Source organism: Scyliorhinus torazame, chromosome 19 (assembly GCF_047496885.1).
Source record: "Scyliorhinus torazame isolate Kashiwa2021f chromosome 19, sScyTor2.1, whole genome shotgun sequence".
NCBI lineage: Eukaryota > Metazoa > Chordata > Chondrichthyes > Carcharhiniformes > Scyliorhinidae > Scyliorhinus > Scyliorhinus torazame.
The window spans coordinates 102,631,448-102,647,148 of NC_092725.1; positions in this window are offsets into that span (position 1 = coordinate 102,631,448).

Here is a 15,701-nt window from a genome sequence, read left to right on the forward strand (position 1 = left end):
CCATCCGGGCCGGAGAATTGAGCGGGGGGTCCCGCCAACCGGCGCGGCCCGATTCCCGCCCCCGCCCAATCTCCGGTACCGGAGACTTCGGCGGGGGCGGGGGCGGGATTCACGGCAGCCAACGGCTGGGGGTCGGAGAATGACGCCCCTGGAGTCTGCATTTCGAAAAACTGCTCAGCAAGCCACTTCAGCAGATTGTGAAGCAGGTCCAACACTGCATGGGACTCATCCGGGCTCAAAACAGACTGGTGAGAGATTAATCCCCCTTGGGGATTCTCATATCGTTGCTCTACAGATTGAAGCTCTGGTTCCACAATCCCACTCTCTGTACATTCACTGTCACTAAGAAGCATAAACCATCTCTTCGATGATATCAAAGTTGCAGGTTAAACTCAGCCAGTGGGCTGGATTCTCTGCTGTCGGGATGCTCTGTTTTGCTGGCTGCCCAGGGGATTCCCGATGGCTTGGGGCTGCCCCACAATGGGAAACCCCATGGACCGGCCGGTGAAACCGAGCATCCCGCCGGCATGCTGAACCAGAAATCTGGCGCAGCGGGAGGGAGAATCCAGCCCAATGAGTTTGAGAGCAGATCGAAAAAATAAAAACAAGTTTGTTCGTTTATCAGTGCAGTACTTGGGAATGCTGCACAGTCAGAGGTGCTGACTTTTCGGTGATACCTCTCAAGTAGACGGGCGGATCCAATGGCAGTATTTCGAAGTGGAGCAGTGGAGTTCTGACCTTGTTATCCCTTAACCAATGATAAAAGCTAATAACTGGTTGTTATCTTATTGCTATTTAGGACCTTTACTGGGAGAAAATTGGCTGCTGCATTTGCCTAAACAACAACAGTGGCCACACTTTAATAAGTAAATAGTCATTATTGAAGCAATTTAAGATTCACTGAAGATGTGAAAGACTCTTTCCAAGCTGCAATTCTTCTACTTAAAATAGGTTTAGGCAGATTTAATCTAGTTGTGAATGTATATATAATCATAGGGCGCAATTCTCCGCAAATATTTCCAAGTGTGGTAGCGAGCAGGAGTTGCCGTGTGCTTCCCGGTGCTCGGCCCAGTGAGGCCGGCAACGCAATTCAACGTTAATTGGTCTATTTAATGAGGCATCAAGGTTTCTTGTTTTAAATGAAGGCTCGCCAGCTGATTCGTCGGGACTGCGCTCACCAGCCCCCCACCAACAAAGTCAAGCAGCACTTAAGTTGCACTTGCTCAGCCAACACCAGCCAGCTCACAACAGTGCCGTCCAGGAGACCGGCCCCAAGATTCAGAGATGGTGACCTGGGAAGGCTGCTAGATGCTGTGGAGGCCAGGAGGGATGTCCTGTTCCCCCGAGGGTCTCGGCGAGTCAGCGACAAGGCCTGGGATGAGATGGCGGCATCTGTCAGCTCGTGGTTATGACCAGGAGGACTGGTCTTCAGTGCCAAAAAAGACCAGGCAGCACGAGTGAAGAGCCAACCCGTTAGACGTTTTAGTTGCTGTGAAATGAAGAGTCTAAAGTTCTTGTTCCTTTTCACCAAACACCATTTATTTCACTTCCACAGCCTCTGCACAAAACTCTTAACACACCACCTGACAGAGGCCACCTGAAGCCCCTTTACATACCAGTGTCAATTAATGGATACTTAACATAAATGAGACGACTAATTGCAATGTCTCTTAACCATTTACTTAACAGTCTCCCCTTCCTTGGAGAAAAAAAATAATTAGGTGAAAACAACATTTCAAGAAACTCAAAAACACACACATGATGTGTCCCCCCTTTTTTTGTTGTTGTTTGGACAAGAAAGAAAAAAAAACAGTCACAGAAACAAGCGCCCTTCATTAATAATATCCAAAAGTTTCTGTGAACTCACCCCTCTTTTTGTAAAACAGTCTGACAGTTGATAGCTCCTGTCGGCCCATTTAATTTTTGTTATTTCCCCTCTGTCCAACATCTGCTTCAAACTTGCGATGTCTATCCGTAACCTCTTTTCATTGACACTTTTTGTAGAGTGCACATTTTCCCACAGGGATTTATTGTCAATGTGACAGTCAATAGGTATATTACCCAAATCCCCTAATCCCAAAATTTCTGTCAATATCATACTTATATAAAAAGCCATATCCACCGCCTCTACAAGACTTAACGTCTCAGCAGCCAATGTGCTTTTTACCACTCTCCTTATTTTCTTTGTTTCCCACACAACTGGGCAACATTTACCATTGTTCCCCAAAAGGAAAATTATAAAACCTCCTGCGTTTGAAACCCCATCACATAAATTTGCAGAGGACGCATCACTATAAACTATGAGTTTCAAGTGCTTAAGATCACCTAAAACCGGGAACTTCAAAACACACTCCTGCATTTTTAGTTTGGCCAATGCTTTATTTGCTCTTATTATGTCTTCCACTTTGGGATCATTCATTTTTATACTCAACTCTAAGACATCAAAACACACGTCCGGTCTAGTCTGTCTACCTAACCGGGTTCAGTTGCCCAATTAAACTTCGCAGTTGCTCTTTTTCTATCTTTGAAACCATTGGGTCTTTTTGTGAAACTCGGCCACGACTAATTGCTATTGGGGTGATGCTTTCCAAATAAGATTGCTGATGTAAAGTTGCTCCTAACTTAGTCTGTCCAATTTCCAGTCCAATATATTTAAATGCACGGGAAGCCTGACTTCCAACCCTGAATTCTGTCCTCAAACCAGAGATTGCAATAGCTTGAAAATCACTAGTCCCACCCCACAAAAAATCATCGACATGCATCATAAAAATGCCAGAAAGATTTCCTTTATAGTGCCAGTAAAACATTGCAGGATTTGCTTTCAACTGGCAACAGCCTAACTTTAACAAAACTGACCTTACCGAAAAATACCAGACTCTAGATGCATCATTTAATCCATATACACATTTGTTCAACTTCCAGAGTACCCCTTCTGTGTTAGCTGCTTCTTTAGGAGGACGGAGAAAAATGTCTCTCTGGAGCTGATGCCCCTGCAAAAAGGCAGCTTTTATATCTATAGATTTGCATTCCCATGCCTTTGTGGCTAATAGAGCCAAGAAGATCTTTAAAATAACCTTTCCTGCTGTAGGTGAATCTACCCTTAAATCCTGATCTTCTAAGTTTTCTTCAAATCCCCTTGCCACGAGCCTGGCCTTTGCCTTATAAGTTCCACCTTTTCCGTGCAAATCCATCTGTGGGATAGAGCTCTTTGTCCCCTATCCGGTACTTCCGTATATACCCCAATTTCACTCCAACTATGCAATTCTTGCTGTTTAGCTTCTTTAATAACTTTTTCATCTAATTTATTTGAAGCCACCAAAATCTCACATGCATGTGGGCTTCTACTCCTATTAGTATTCAAAGTCTTACTCATGTTCCGAGATCTTGACAAACTACGTCCCCTCTCCCACCTGGTATCTCGTTCTGTACTGCTATTGCTTGATCTTTCCCTTCTGCTGTGGGATGTCCTTTCAATAGTTCTCGACCTTTTCCTGCGGACCTGTTCACTATCCGATGTACTATCTGAACTGGCACTGCGTTTCTGTGCCCTCCATTTTTTAAACTTCGTTTTCCCAATCCATTGTCTTGACTCCTTCCCCTGAATGCTGTACATTCAACCAATGTTTATACTTTCCAGTGGCCTTCCCTGCTCTACTAATAACAGTTGCATCCTTCCATTGACTAGACCCTTCAGGCAAGTATGCCACTTTTGTACCAACTTTTGGCAGTTGCCCTTTCGGTAAAAATGGCCTGTTTTAATTCACCAGAAGTGTTGTGTTCCTCCACAGAAACCCTGTCTATATCAGTTAATTAGTCCTCATTGTTCTGTAACACATGCATACCAGATGACTCTGGTTGCTCGTCATGTCTGTCAGCTCTGTCTAAATTTGAAAATTTGTAATCTGTACCCATTATCCTTGATGAATGGACCCTAACAATTTGGTTACCATGTTGCTAAATAATTGTTTTGCCATCTATGCCTATGATCTTCCCTGGGCCTTTCCATTCATTAGAATTGTGTCTCTTATAGTATACCATGTCTCCTTGCTGAAAAACTGCATCTGATGGCCGTACGTTATGTCTTAAAGCTCTGCGAATTCTTTCAGAGACTTCTGCTTCCAAAAAAGCTTTTCTACTGCTATGTAATGCATTTAAATGTTCAGCAAAACCAGAGCTAATTGTAGTCCCCTCCCAAGCTGGAGGCTGGTCATCCAAAATGGACGGAATTTTAGGATTTCTACCAAACACTAATTGATAAGGACTATAGCACCCAACCATCTCCAATGAATTATTTGCATGTACTGCCCATGCTAAAGCTGAATTTAGCCTGCAATTTGATCGATCTGCCAAAATTTTCCGAAGCATGTCATCGATGACAGCATGATTTCTTTCACAGATACCATTACTAAATGGGCTTTCTGCAGCCGTATTCATAACTCTGATATTCATGTTTTCACGCATATCCTTAAACTCATCATTAGCAAATTCTCCCCCATTGTCCGTAAGGAATTTTGCCGGTGGACCCATTCCTATCCCTATCCATTTTTCCACGATTTGATCCAGAATTACTCTCTTTTCTTTACTTTGTAGAATCGTTGATTGACTAAATCTGGTTGCTAAATCTACAAAATGCAAAATAAACATATTATTTGCTTTATCCCAGATCTTAAGGTCCATGGCCACAATGTCATTAAAATCCCTGGCCAAAGGTAGGGTTACTGTCGGTCGTGCTAGTGTCCTTCTGTACTTCCTACAAACTTCACAGCGGTCACTAACCTGTTCTATCAGTTTAGTATAGTCGTCATCCCTTACCCCTGCATCCTTTAATAAAGTTTTCAGCCTCCGAGGAGACGGATGTGCAAATTACCTATGCAGTTTTAATACCACAAGCTTTTTATCAGCTAAAGTCCCATTTTCAACTGCCATTAACACATCTTTAACCACTCTACTTGAAAAATTATTTGTCAGTAATGGAATACAATAGTGTCCCGACTGTGTAAATTGTAAGTCCACCGTCTTTCCAAAATCTGTTGCCTTATCCTGTTCCATATCCAGTTTCATGTGTGCTTTCTTCATCGATGGTCTGCTCAGAAGCAAAGGTATCTCACTTGATACAACACCCATGCTAATGAAATGATTCACTCCGGCAATATTGCAAGGGATCACCACTCTTTTCAGCGACTTCAGAGTATTATCAACCCAAACCTGAAACTTTTGGAACTTTCAAATTCCTTAACCTTGTTACGACTTTTAGCATTCAAAGAGTCCAGGTAACATTTTAACCAGTCAATTCCGCACACAGTAGATGTGCAGCTACTGTCCAATACAGCACAGTTGAAGGATTCTGCAACCAACACCCTCATTACTGGCGTAAAACTGCTTGTCAATAGGGCAATGCCTTCTTTCTGGTCACTATCTTTTTCCTGTTCTGACTCTTCCATGTCATGTGTCGCTTCAAACACTCTATCATAACGAGTTGGACAGTTGAAAGCATAATGGTATTGAGAGTCACATCGAAAACATCGATTCATCATGCCCCGTGCATTTCTGGGGTTCATCTTCCTATTGTAGGTTCTAACTGGGTTTCTGTCTTCATAATTTCCTTGTCTCGGTCTCAGTCTATAGTCTTGAGCCCTGTTCGTAGCCATACGATTTCGCCATCCTGTTACTAGTGTATCCTCCATATTCTGCCTTATTGCAGGCTGACCTATTTGGGTCATCAGAGCCATCGGAATCGAATGTTTCCCCAGAAACTTTTGTAAAGCTTTTGTCATCTTTTCAAATAAGGTATCCTTATCAGTAAACTGAACTCCTGTCAAAACCAGGAGCCTATCCATGTTGCTCACTCTAGCACAGTCAAGTAATTTAAAGGCCAACACAGACTGTGGAAATTCCAGATTGTGTTTCTGCAGCCTTTTATATAGTCTGCCAAATTCCATTATATAGTCTTCCATGGAGATATCCTCCATTTTCCAGAACTTATCAAAATCCGACCATGCTTCATACGCATCCTTCTTATAAATCTTATCCATATTATGTAATAAAGTCTCCAGGCCTTCTTCTGAGTCTAACTCTTCCAATTCCAGCTCAGAAAGCACTTTGTTTCGGATTTTACTGCCATATGGTAGAGAAAGAGCCAATGCCATACCTTGTTTTCTCTTTCCCAAAGCAGTTACTTTAATCCACATAACTACTGCACTTCTCCATTGGTCGTACGATTCCTTTTCAGAAAATAAGGGGGATAGTCATATTCAGCCATCTTTATCCTGGGTTCAGCCATGTATCTTTTTTTCCTTCTCACTCACTCCTTGGTTTGATCAGGAAAAGTTGTATCTTTCAAACTTTCACATTTGCACAGCAACCATCCTCTGCTACCATTGTTAGATGTTTTAGTTGCTGTGAAATGAAGAGTCTAAAGTTCTTGTTCCTTTTCACCAAACAGCATTTATTTCACTTCCACAGCCTCCTCACAAAACTCTTAACAACACACCGCCTGACAGAGGCCACCTGAAGCCCCTTTACATATCAGTGTCAATTAATGGATACTTAACATAAATGAGACAACTAATTGCAATGTCTCTTAACCCATTACTTAGCAACCCCCCCCCCCTCCCCACCATGGGAGCATCTACCCCCAACTCCCCATGTGACCTCCAGACCTTCTTCCATCATCCTCCCCACTCAACCAGCCCCCAACGCCCTTAGTGTTGGGTGGGGTTACTGGGTTATGGTGATAGGGTGGCGGTGTTGACCTTGGGAAGGGTGCTCTTTCCAAGAGCCGGTGCAGACTCGATGGGCCGAATGGCCTCCTTCTGCACTGTAAATTCTATGTAAATTCTATGATTCAACCACCTTCACACCCCCTCTCCCACAATTGTGAAACACGCATGTGGGTAACAATGTCCTCTCTGTGCCTCCTCAGGAAAAGCTCTCCCATAATCATCGGGAGAGGGCCCAGACTGGTGGAGGGGTGCCAGACATAGGTATCCTCACCTCCTTTGAGGAGCAGTCCCTGGAGATGACCAGTGTGGCTGAGGACAGATCGATCAGCCATGCAGAGGCTGGCGGACACCGCAGATGTGAGGAACCACCGGGCTCTACCTGGAGGAACTGTCAAACATGAGTTGTTATTGCCATATTGACTGGCCCATCCCTCCGATTGACCACATGTCTATTCTCCCACAGGTCCTCCAGCCGAGGCGCTGGCTCATCCCTGGCGGCCCCTCACCTGACTCCGAGGAGAACACCTCGGAGGAGAGCTCCGAGGAGGCCACCATGGTCGCAGCGCAGCTGTCATCCCCGTCCTCCACCTGCGCAGAGACATGCACCTTGGTGGGACATTTTAGCGGACAGGCTTCTGGGGCACAATCTGGTGAGCACCACACCGCTGATGATGTACAGCAGGTGGAGGTAGGAACCCCCGGGAGAGACAGCAGTCAAAGGGCTGCTGGATCCCAGGACCCAGCTGGATCCCAGCCTGATGCTGAGCCTGTGATACAAAGGAACTCGGAGCTGGTGGAGATGATAGAGACCAACCTGGGCATTCAGAGGGATATGTCAGCATCCCTCCAGGAGACCTATAGCCAATTGGCGAACCCCAGGGCCCTATGGGCTCCGACCAGGAGGAAGGGGAACCAAGTGACAAGCCGGATGTGTCCCATGGCCTGGGGATGGTGGGCACCAGCTCTCCCGAGTTCCACCCCTCTGATGAGGCCGCGTCTCGCAATCAGCACAAGGGATAGGATGACACGGTTGTGCATGTGCTGCTGACAAGTGAGCCGGGGCCCTCCGGCCCCAGAGCCCCCAGAGGATGCCCGCCAGGGGCATCGAAGGCCACGGGACGAGGTAAGCCGCTGGCTGCCTCCACCTCAGATGTGTATCCTAGTGAAACACCAAGACGTAGTGGTAGAGCTAAAAGAGCAAAGCACGTTGAGGATCACTGAGGGCACCAGGAAAGGAGTGAGGGGGTGAGGAGGGGGGGTGGAGGTTGGGGGGTGTGGGGCATCACCATCGGGAGTGGGGTTTGTACATGGGAATCCACTTGAGTTGTGTTAAGTGGTCACTTAACCACGATTTCCAATTCCCTATCAGCAATAGCCTTGAGCCGCGCTGCCAGAGGCCTCGGCAGCCGGTGGGGGTTATGGGTGTCCATCGAGACAGATCGGCAGGGACAGGGGTTGCCCCCGCAATGGGTAAATGATTCAGGGGTTGGCATGGTTGTGCAACGAATGGTAGCCGCCCAGTTGCCCCTCCAGCACAGCTCCTCACACCCCCATGTTGGCCCACCCATGTGGAGGGTCCGCTACACCCAGCTGAGCATCCCCCACCTTCCACCGAGCACTGGGTTGGCAAGGCCAGCACCCCCGGGCTCTTTGCCTGTGAGCAAAGACGGCTACTCCCCCACTCGGCTCCCCACGAAAGCCCTTCCATCTGGTTCACGTTTTCAAAAGGAGTACTAATCGGCGGCAGCGTGACCACTTGCGAGGGAGGCCACTGAATGACGGGAGGCCATTGGATAAGGGGTGGCTCTCGTTAATTGTTTGGAAATGGGGCTTAAGTGGTGATAACTGTTTTTTCACCACGCTACGTCGAGATCCTAATTTTGGCTCCAGGAGCGGGCTGGTTGCATCGCAAACTGTTTGGCGCCTGACGCAGATCTCATTTTTGGCCTCTCCCACTATTCAACAGCCTCGTTACGCTTGAGTGAGAGCGTAACAAGGCCGGAGAATCACGCCCAAAGAATCCCTACAGTGCAGAAGGAGGCCATTTGGTCCATCAAGCCTGCACCAACCCTCCAGCCTTTGAAAGAGCATCCTACCTCGGCCCAGACCCAATCCCTATCCCATTAACCCCATAACCCCACCTAACCTTTTGGACTCAAAGGGGAGATTTAGCATAGCCAATCAACTTAACCTGCACATCCTTGGATTGAGGGAGGAAACCGGAGCACCCGGAGGAAACCTGCGCAAGTACAGGGAGAACGTGAATACCCCACACAGTCACCCAAGGTCAGAATTGTACATGGGTCCATGGCACCTTGAGGCAGCAGTGCTAACCACTGTGCCACCGTGCTGCCCTAAATATGAGGGGGAGGGAATAGTGGGATACATTGTGCGGAAAAACACTTTTAACCAGAGGGGTATTCCGTCCGGAACTCACTGCCTGAAAGCGTGCTGGGAGCCTAGACTCTCATAACATTTAAGTATTTAGATGTGTACTTGCGAAGGCTTTCGGCCAAGTGCTGGAAAATGGGATTAGAATACTTAGATGTTTGTTTGTGACTGGTGCTGACACAATGGGCTGAAGGGCCGTTTCTGTGCTGTAAACCTCTATGACATTGGGCAGGATGGGAAGAGGTATTTCGAGTGAGCGTGGGTCTGCATAGAGGATGGCTAACTGCTGGCTTGCAGCAGTTGGACTGAATGACCTGTTTCTCTGCTGGAGGTGCCTGTCACTATACGTCCACACAAAACTGACAGAGACAGGCTGAGGGTTTATTGGGATGGGGAGTGGCAAAAGTTGCATTGTTAAAGTAAAGATCCATCTCTGAAATTAGGATTTGAAGGCCCATTTTTGGTTGGGGGGGGGGGGTGGGGGGGGAATGCGGGGGAAGAGATGGGAGATGTGAGTTATATGTGTCCATTGCTGTACCTTCCAAATGGATTTGAATATATTATTGAAAAGGAAAAATAAAAACTTGCCGAGCTTTTGGGAAAGAGTAGAGGGGTAGGCTTATTTGGAATAGTTCTTTCAAAGACCTAGCACATGTTAAAAGCGAGACTAAATGTGTATTTATGCATCCCCTTGCCTACTCTCATGTAAACTCGAAAGCACTTTGCACTGATCGATTATTTCTGAAGAATTGTTTTCAGTTAGAAAATAAAGCAGCAAATTCTCACTTAAAGCAGCAAACTGAATAACCAGGTCATTTGTATTTGGTGCAACTGGGTGAAGGAGGAATGTTGGCCAGGACACCCTCTTTCAAATAGTACTGCGGGATCTTTCACAGATAGCTGAACTGGCAGGCAAGAGTATACTTTAATATTCCTGTCAGACAGTGGAGCACTCACTCAGTACTGCGCATTGTAAGTTCAGCAACACTGTGGGAGATGAACCGATGAGATCGCAACTGTGACTCAGTTAGTGGCACTCACAGCTCTAACTCTAAAGGTTGTTCAAGTCCCTCTCCAGGACATAAGCATGACAAAGAAAACTAAACACTCCTGCGTAGTACTGAGGGTGTGCTGCAGTTGTGGAGGGAATGGCCTTTGGATGGGGCATCAAACTGAGGACCCGCCTGTCCTCTCAGGGGACAGGGCACGATTTCGAAGAACAGGGGAGTTTTCCCTGGTGTCCTGCCCATTATTTACCTCTCAATCAACGTCACTAAAAAATATTATCTGCTGATTAAAACATTACTCATTATAAGCTCGGGCTTTGTAAAACAAAAAGGCCTCTGGTACAAAAGTGACTAAATTTTGCTGATGGTAAAGTGTTTTGCAACATCCTGTGGTCAAGAAATTCCCAATTCTCTTCCCATACCTAGTGGTGCATTAAGGCAGACCTTCGGCCATTCCCATAGCTAGTAATTCCCAGAACTGGTCGCTAGTCTGTCGCCAGAGGCTTATAGCTTGAGGGGCGCCTTTTTCATTTTCATTCCACATCAAGCATCTCATAAAGACTTATAAAATTGTAACAGGACTAGGCAGGGTAGATGCAGGGAAGATGTTCCCATTGATGGGTGAGTCCAGAACCAAGGGTCACAGTCTGAGGATTCAGGGTAAACCATCTCAAACAGAGATGAGGAGACATTTCTTCACAGAAAGAGTGGTGAGCCTGTGGAATTCATGACCACAGAAAGTAGTTGATGCGAAAACATTGAATATATCCTAGAGGTGGCTGGATATAGCACTTGGGGAGAATTGGATCAAAGGCTATGGGGAGAAAGCAGGATTAGGCTATTGAGTTGGATGATCAGCCATGATCGTGATGAATGGCAGACCAGGCTCGAAGGGCCAAAAGGCCTCCTCCTGCTCCGATCGTCTATGTATTTATATATATGGCCGACTAGGAGTCTCTCCTGCTCTTACCGCCAGCCATTGGCGTGTTGGAAGGATTTGCAGGTTGACACACAACCTGTTTGATTGCACTATGAATGCACCTTCCTCGGCCATCAAGTCCTGGGGTGAGACTCGAGCCCAAAACGTCTAGTTCAGAGGCAAGAATGCTACTCATGTGCCACAAGACTGATGAGGTCAGGAAAGGCATTATATATAAATGTAAGCATATCTTTGTTATACCATGGAATCATAGAATCCCTATTGTACAGAAGGAGGCCATTCGGCCCATCGAGTCTGCACCGAACCTTCGAAAGACCACCCTACCTAGGCCCAATCCCCTGACCTATTCCAACGGCCCCACCCTAAGGGGCAATTTAGCATAGCCAATCTACCTAACGTATTATCATCTACTGCTGCAAAGACAAGAGTGCTAGCCAAGCCTATCTAAAACATAACCAAAACCAAAGATCCAATGGCCCAGTTTCTGCTGAAAGAACAACTGGTGCCAATTTTTCCCTGTATAAAACTGGATACATTAAAGAATATTCATCATATGGCTCAGAACATGAAAAGGACTATGTATTGACCCTTCTTCATTACATAACACTAAATCTAAAATAGCCTGCTCACTGGTTGGCTTCATAACATATTGCTCTAAGAAACAATCCCTCATGCACTCTATACAAACAAAGAACAAAGAAAAGTACAGCACATGAACAGGCCCTTCGGCCCTCTAAGACTGTGCCAACCATGCTGCCCATCTAAACTAAAATCTTCTACACTTCTTGGGTCCATATTCCTCTATTCCCACCCTATTCATGTATTTGTCAAGATGCCCCTTAAACGTCACTATCGTCCCTGCTTCCACCACTTCCTCCGGCAGCGGGTTCCAGGCACCCACTACCCTCTGTGTAAAAAAACTTGCCTCGTACATCTACTCTAAACCTCGGCCCTCGCACCTTAAACCTATGCCCCCTGGTAATTGACCCCTCTACCCTGGGAAACCTCTGACTCTATCCACTCTGTCTATGCCTCTCATAATTTTGTAGACCTCTATCAGGTCGCCCCTCAACCTCTGTCGTTCCAGTGAGAACAAACCGAGTTTATTCAACCGCTCCTCATAGCTAATGTCCACCATACCAGGCAAAATCCTTGTAAATCTCTTCTGCACCCTCTCTAAAGCCTCCACATCCTTCTGGTAGTGTGGCGACAAGAATTGAACACTATACTCCAAGTGTGGCCAACTAAGGTTCTCTACAGCTGCAACATGACTTGCCAATTCTTATACTCAATGCCCCGGCCAATGAAGGCAAGCATGCCGTATGCCTTTTTGACTACCTTCTCCACCTGTGTTGCCCCTTTCAGTAACCTGTGGACCTGTACACCTAGATCTCTCTGACTATCAATACTCTTGAGTGTTCTACCATTCACTGTATATTCCTTACCTGCATTAGACCTTCCAAAATGCATTACCTCACCTTTGTCTGGATTAAACTCCATCTGCCAGCTCTCCGCCCAAGTCTCCAAACGATCTAAATCCTGCTGTATCCTCTGACAGTCCTCATCGCTATCCACAATTCCACCAATCTTTCTGTCGTCTGCAAACTTACTAATCCGACCAGTTACATTTTCCTCCAAATCATTTATATATACTACGAACAGCAAAGGTCCCAGCACTGATCCCTGCGGAACACCACTAGTCACAGCCCTCCAATGAGAAAAGCACCCTTCCATTGCTACTCTCTGCCTCTATGACTGAGCCATTTCTGTATCCATCTTGCCAGCTCACCCCTTTCCCGTGTGACTTCACTTTTTGTACCAGTCTGCCATGAGGGACCTTGCCAGAGGCCTTACTGAAGTGCATATAGACAACATCCACTGCCCTACCTGCATCAATCATCGTTGTGGCCTCTTCGAAAAGCTCTATCAAGTTAGTGAGACACGACCTCCCCTTCCCAAAACCGTGCTGCCTCTCGCTAATACGTCCATTTGCATCCAAATGGGAGTAGATCCTGTCTCGAAGAATTCTCTCCAGTAATTTCCCTACCACTGACGTAAGGCTCACCAGCCTGTAGTTCCCTGGATTATCCTTGCTACCCTTCTAAAACAAAGGAACAACATTGGCTATTCTCCAGTCCTCCGGGACATCACCTGAAGACAGTGAGGATCCAAAGATTTCTGTCAAGGCCTCAGCAATTTCCTCTCTAGCCTCCTTCAGTATTCTGGGGTAGATCCCATCAGGCCGTGGGGACTTATCTACCTTAATATTTTTCAAGAGCCCAACACCTCGTCCTTTTGGATCTCAATGTGACCCAGGCTATCTACACAGCCTTCTCCAGACTCAACATCCACCAATTCCTTCTCTTTGGTGAATACTGATGCAAAGTATTCATTTAGTACCTCGCCCATTTCCTCTGGCTCCACACATAGATTCCCTTGCCTGTTCTTCAGTGGGCCAACCCTTTCCCTGGCTACTCTCTTGCCTTTTGTGTACGTGTAAAAAGCCTTGGGATTTTCCTTAACCCTATTTGCCAATGACTTTTCATGTCCCCTTTTAGCCCTCCTGACTCCTTGCCTAAGTTTCTTCCTACTTTCCTTATATTCCACACAGGCTTCGTCTGTTCCCAGCCTTCTAGCCCTGACAAATGCCTCCTTTTTCTTTTTGACGAGGCCTACAAATCTCTCATTATCCAAGGTTCCCGAAATTTGCCTTATTTATCCTTCTTCCGCACAGGAACATGCCAGTCCTGAATTCCTTTCAACTGACATTTGAAAGCCTACCACATGTCAGATGTTGATTTACCCTCAAACATCCGCCCCCAATCTATGTTCTTCAGTTCCCGCCTAATATTGTTATAATTAGCCTTCCCCCAATTTAGCACATTCACCCTAGGTCCACTCTTATCCTTGTCCACCAGCACTTTAAAACTTATTGAATTGTGGTCACTGTTCCCAAAATGCTCCGCTACTGAAACTTCTACCACCTGGTCGGGCTCATTCCCCAATACCAGGTCCAGTACAGACCCTTCCCTAGTTGGACTATCTACATATTGTTTTAAGAAGCCCTCCTGGATGCTCCTTACAAACTCTGCCCCATCCAAGCCCCTAGCTCTAAGTGAGTCCCAGTCAATATTGGGGAAGTTGAAGTCTCCCATCATAACAACCCTGTTGTTTTTACTCTTTTCCAAAATCTGTCTACCTATCTGCTCCTCTATCTCCCGCTGGCTGTTGTGAGGCCTGTAGTAAACCCCCAACATTGTGACTGCACCCTTCTTATTCCTGATCTCAACCCATACAGCCTCGCTGCCCTCTGAGGTGTCCTCCCATAGTACAGCTGTGATATTCTCCCTAACCAGTAGCACAACTCCACCACCCCTTTTACATCCCCCCTCTTTCCCGCCTGAAACATCTAAACCCTGGAACGTTTGGCTGCCAATCCTGTCCTTCCCTCAACCAGGTCTCTGTAATGGCAACAACATTATAGTTCCAAGTACTAATCCAAGCTCTAAGTTCATCTGCCTTACCCGTAATACTTCTTGCATTAACACATATGCACTTCAGGCCACCAGACCCGCTGTTTTCAGCAACATCTCCCTGTCTGCTCTTCCTCAGAGCCATACTGGCCCTATTCCCTAATTCTCCCTCAATGCTCTCACCTTCTGACCTATTGCTCCGGTACCCACCCCCCTGCCATACTAGTTTATACCCTCCTGTGTGACACTAGCAAACCTCGCAGCCAGGATATTTATGCCTCTCCAGTTTAGATGCAACCCGTCCTTCGTATACAGGTCACACCTGCTCCGGAAGAGCTCCCAGTGGTCCAGATAACAGAAACCCTCCCTCCTACACCAGCTGTTTAGCCATGTGTTTAGCTGCTCTATCTTCCTATTTCTAGCCTCACTGGCACATGGCACAGAGAGTAATCCCGAGATTACAACCCTAGAGGTCCTGTCTTTTAACTTTCTGCGTAGCTCCCTGAACTTCTGCTGCAGGACCTCATGCCCCTTCCTGCCTATGTCGTTAGTACCAATATGTACAATGACCTCTGTCTGTTTGCCCTCCCCCTTTAGGATGCCCGCTACCCATTCTGAGACATCCTGGACCCTGGTACTAGGGAGGCAACATACCATCCTGGAGTCTCATTCATGTCCACAGAAGTGCCTATCTGTGCCCCTGACTATAGAGTCTCCTATGACTATTGCTCTTCTGCGCTTTGACCCTCCCTGCTGAACATCAGAGCTAGTCGTGGTGCCACTGCTCTGGCTGCTGCTGTTTTCCCCTGATAGGCTATTCCCCCCGACAGTATCCAAAGCGGTATACCTGTTCGAGAGGGGGACAACCACAGGGGATTCCTGCACTGACTGCCTGCCCCTTCTGGTGGTCACCCATCTCTCTGCCTGCACCTTGGGTGTGACCACATCTCTATAACTCCTATCAATGACGTTTTCCGCCACCTGCATGCTCCTAAGTGCATCCAATTGCTGCTCCAACCGAACCACGCGGTCTGTGAGGAGCTGCCATTGGTTACATGCTGCAGGTGTAGTCTACCGGAACGCTGGAAGCATCACATATCTGTCATATCTCACAGTTGGAGCACTGCACCCCGCTGAGTGACATTTAAGCACAAATTAATTAATTTAA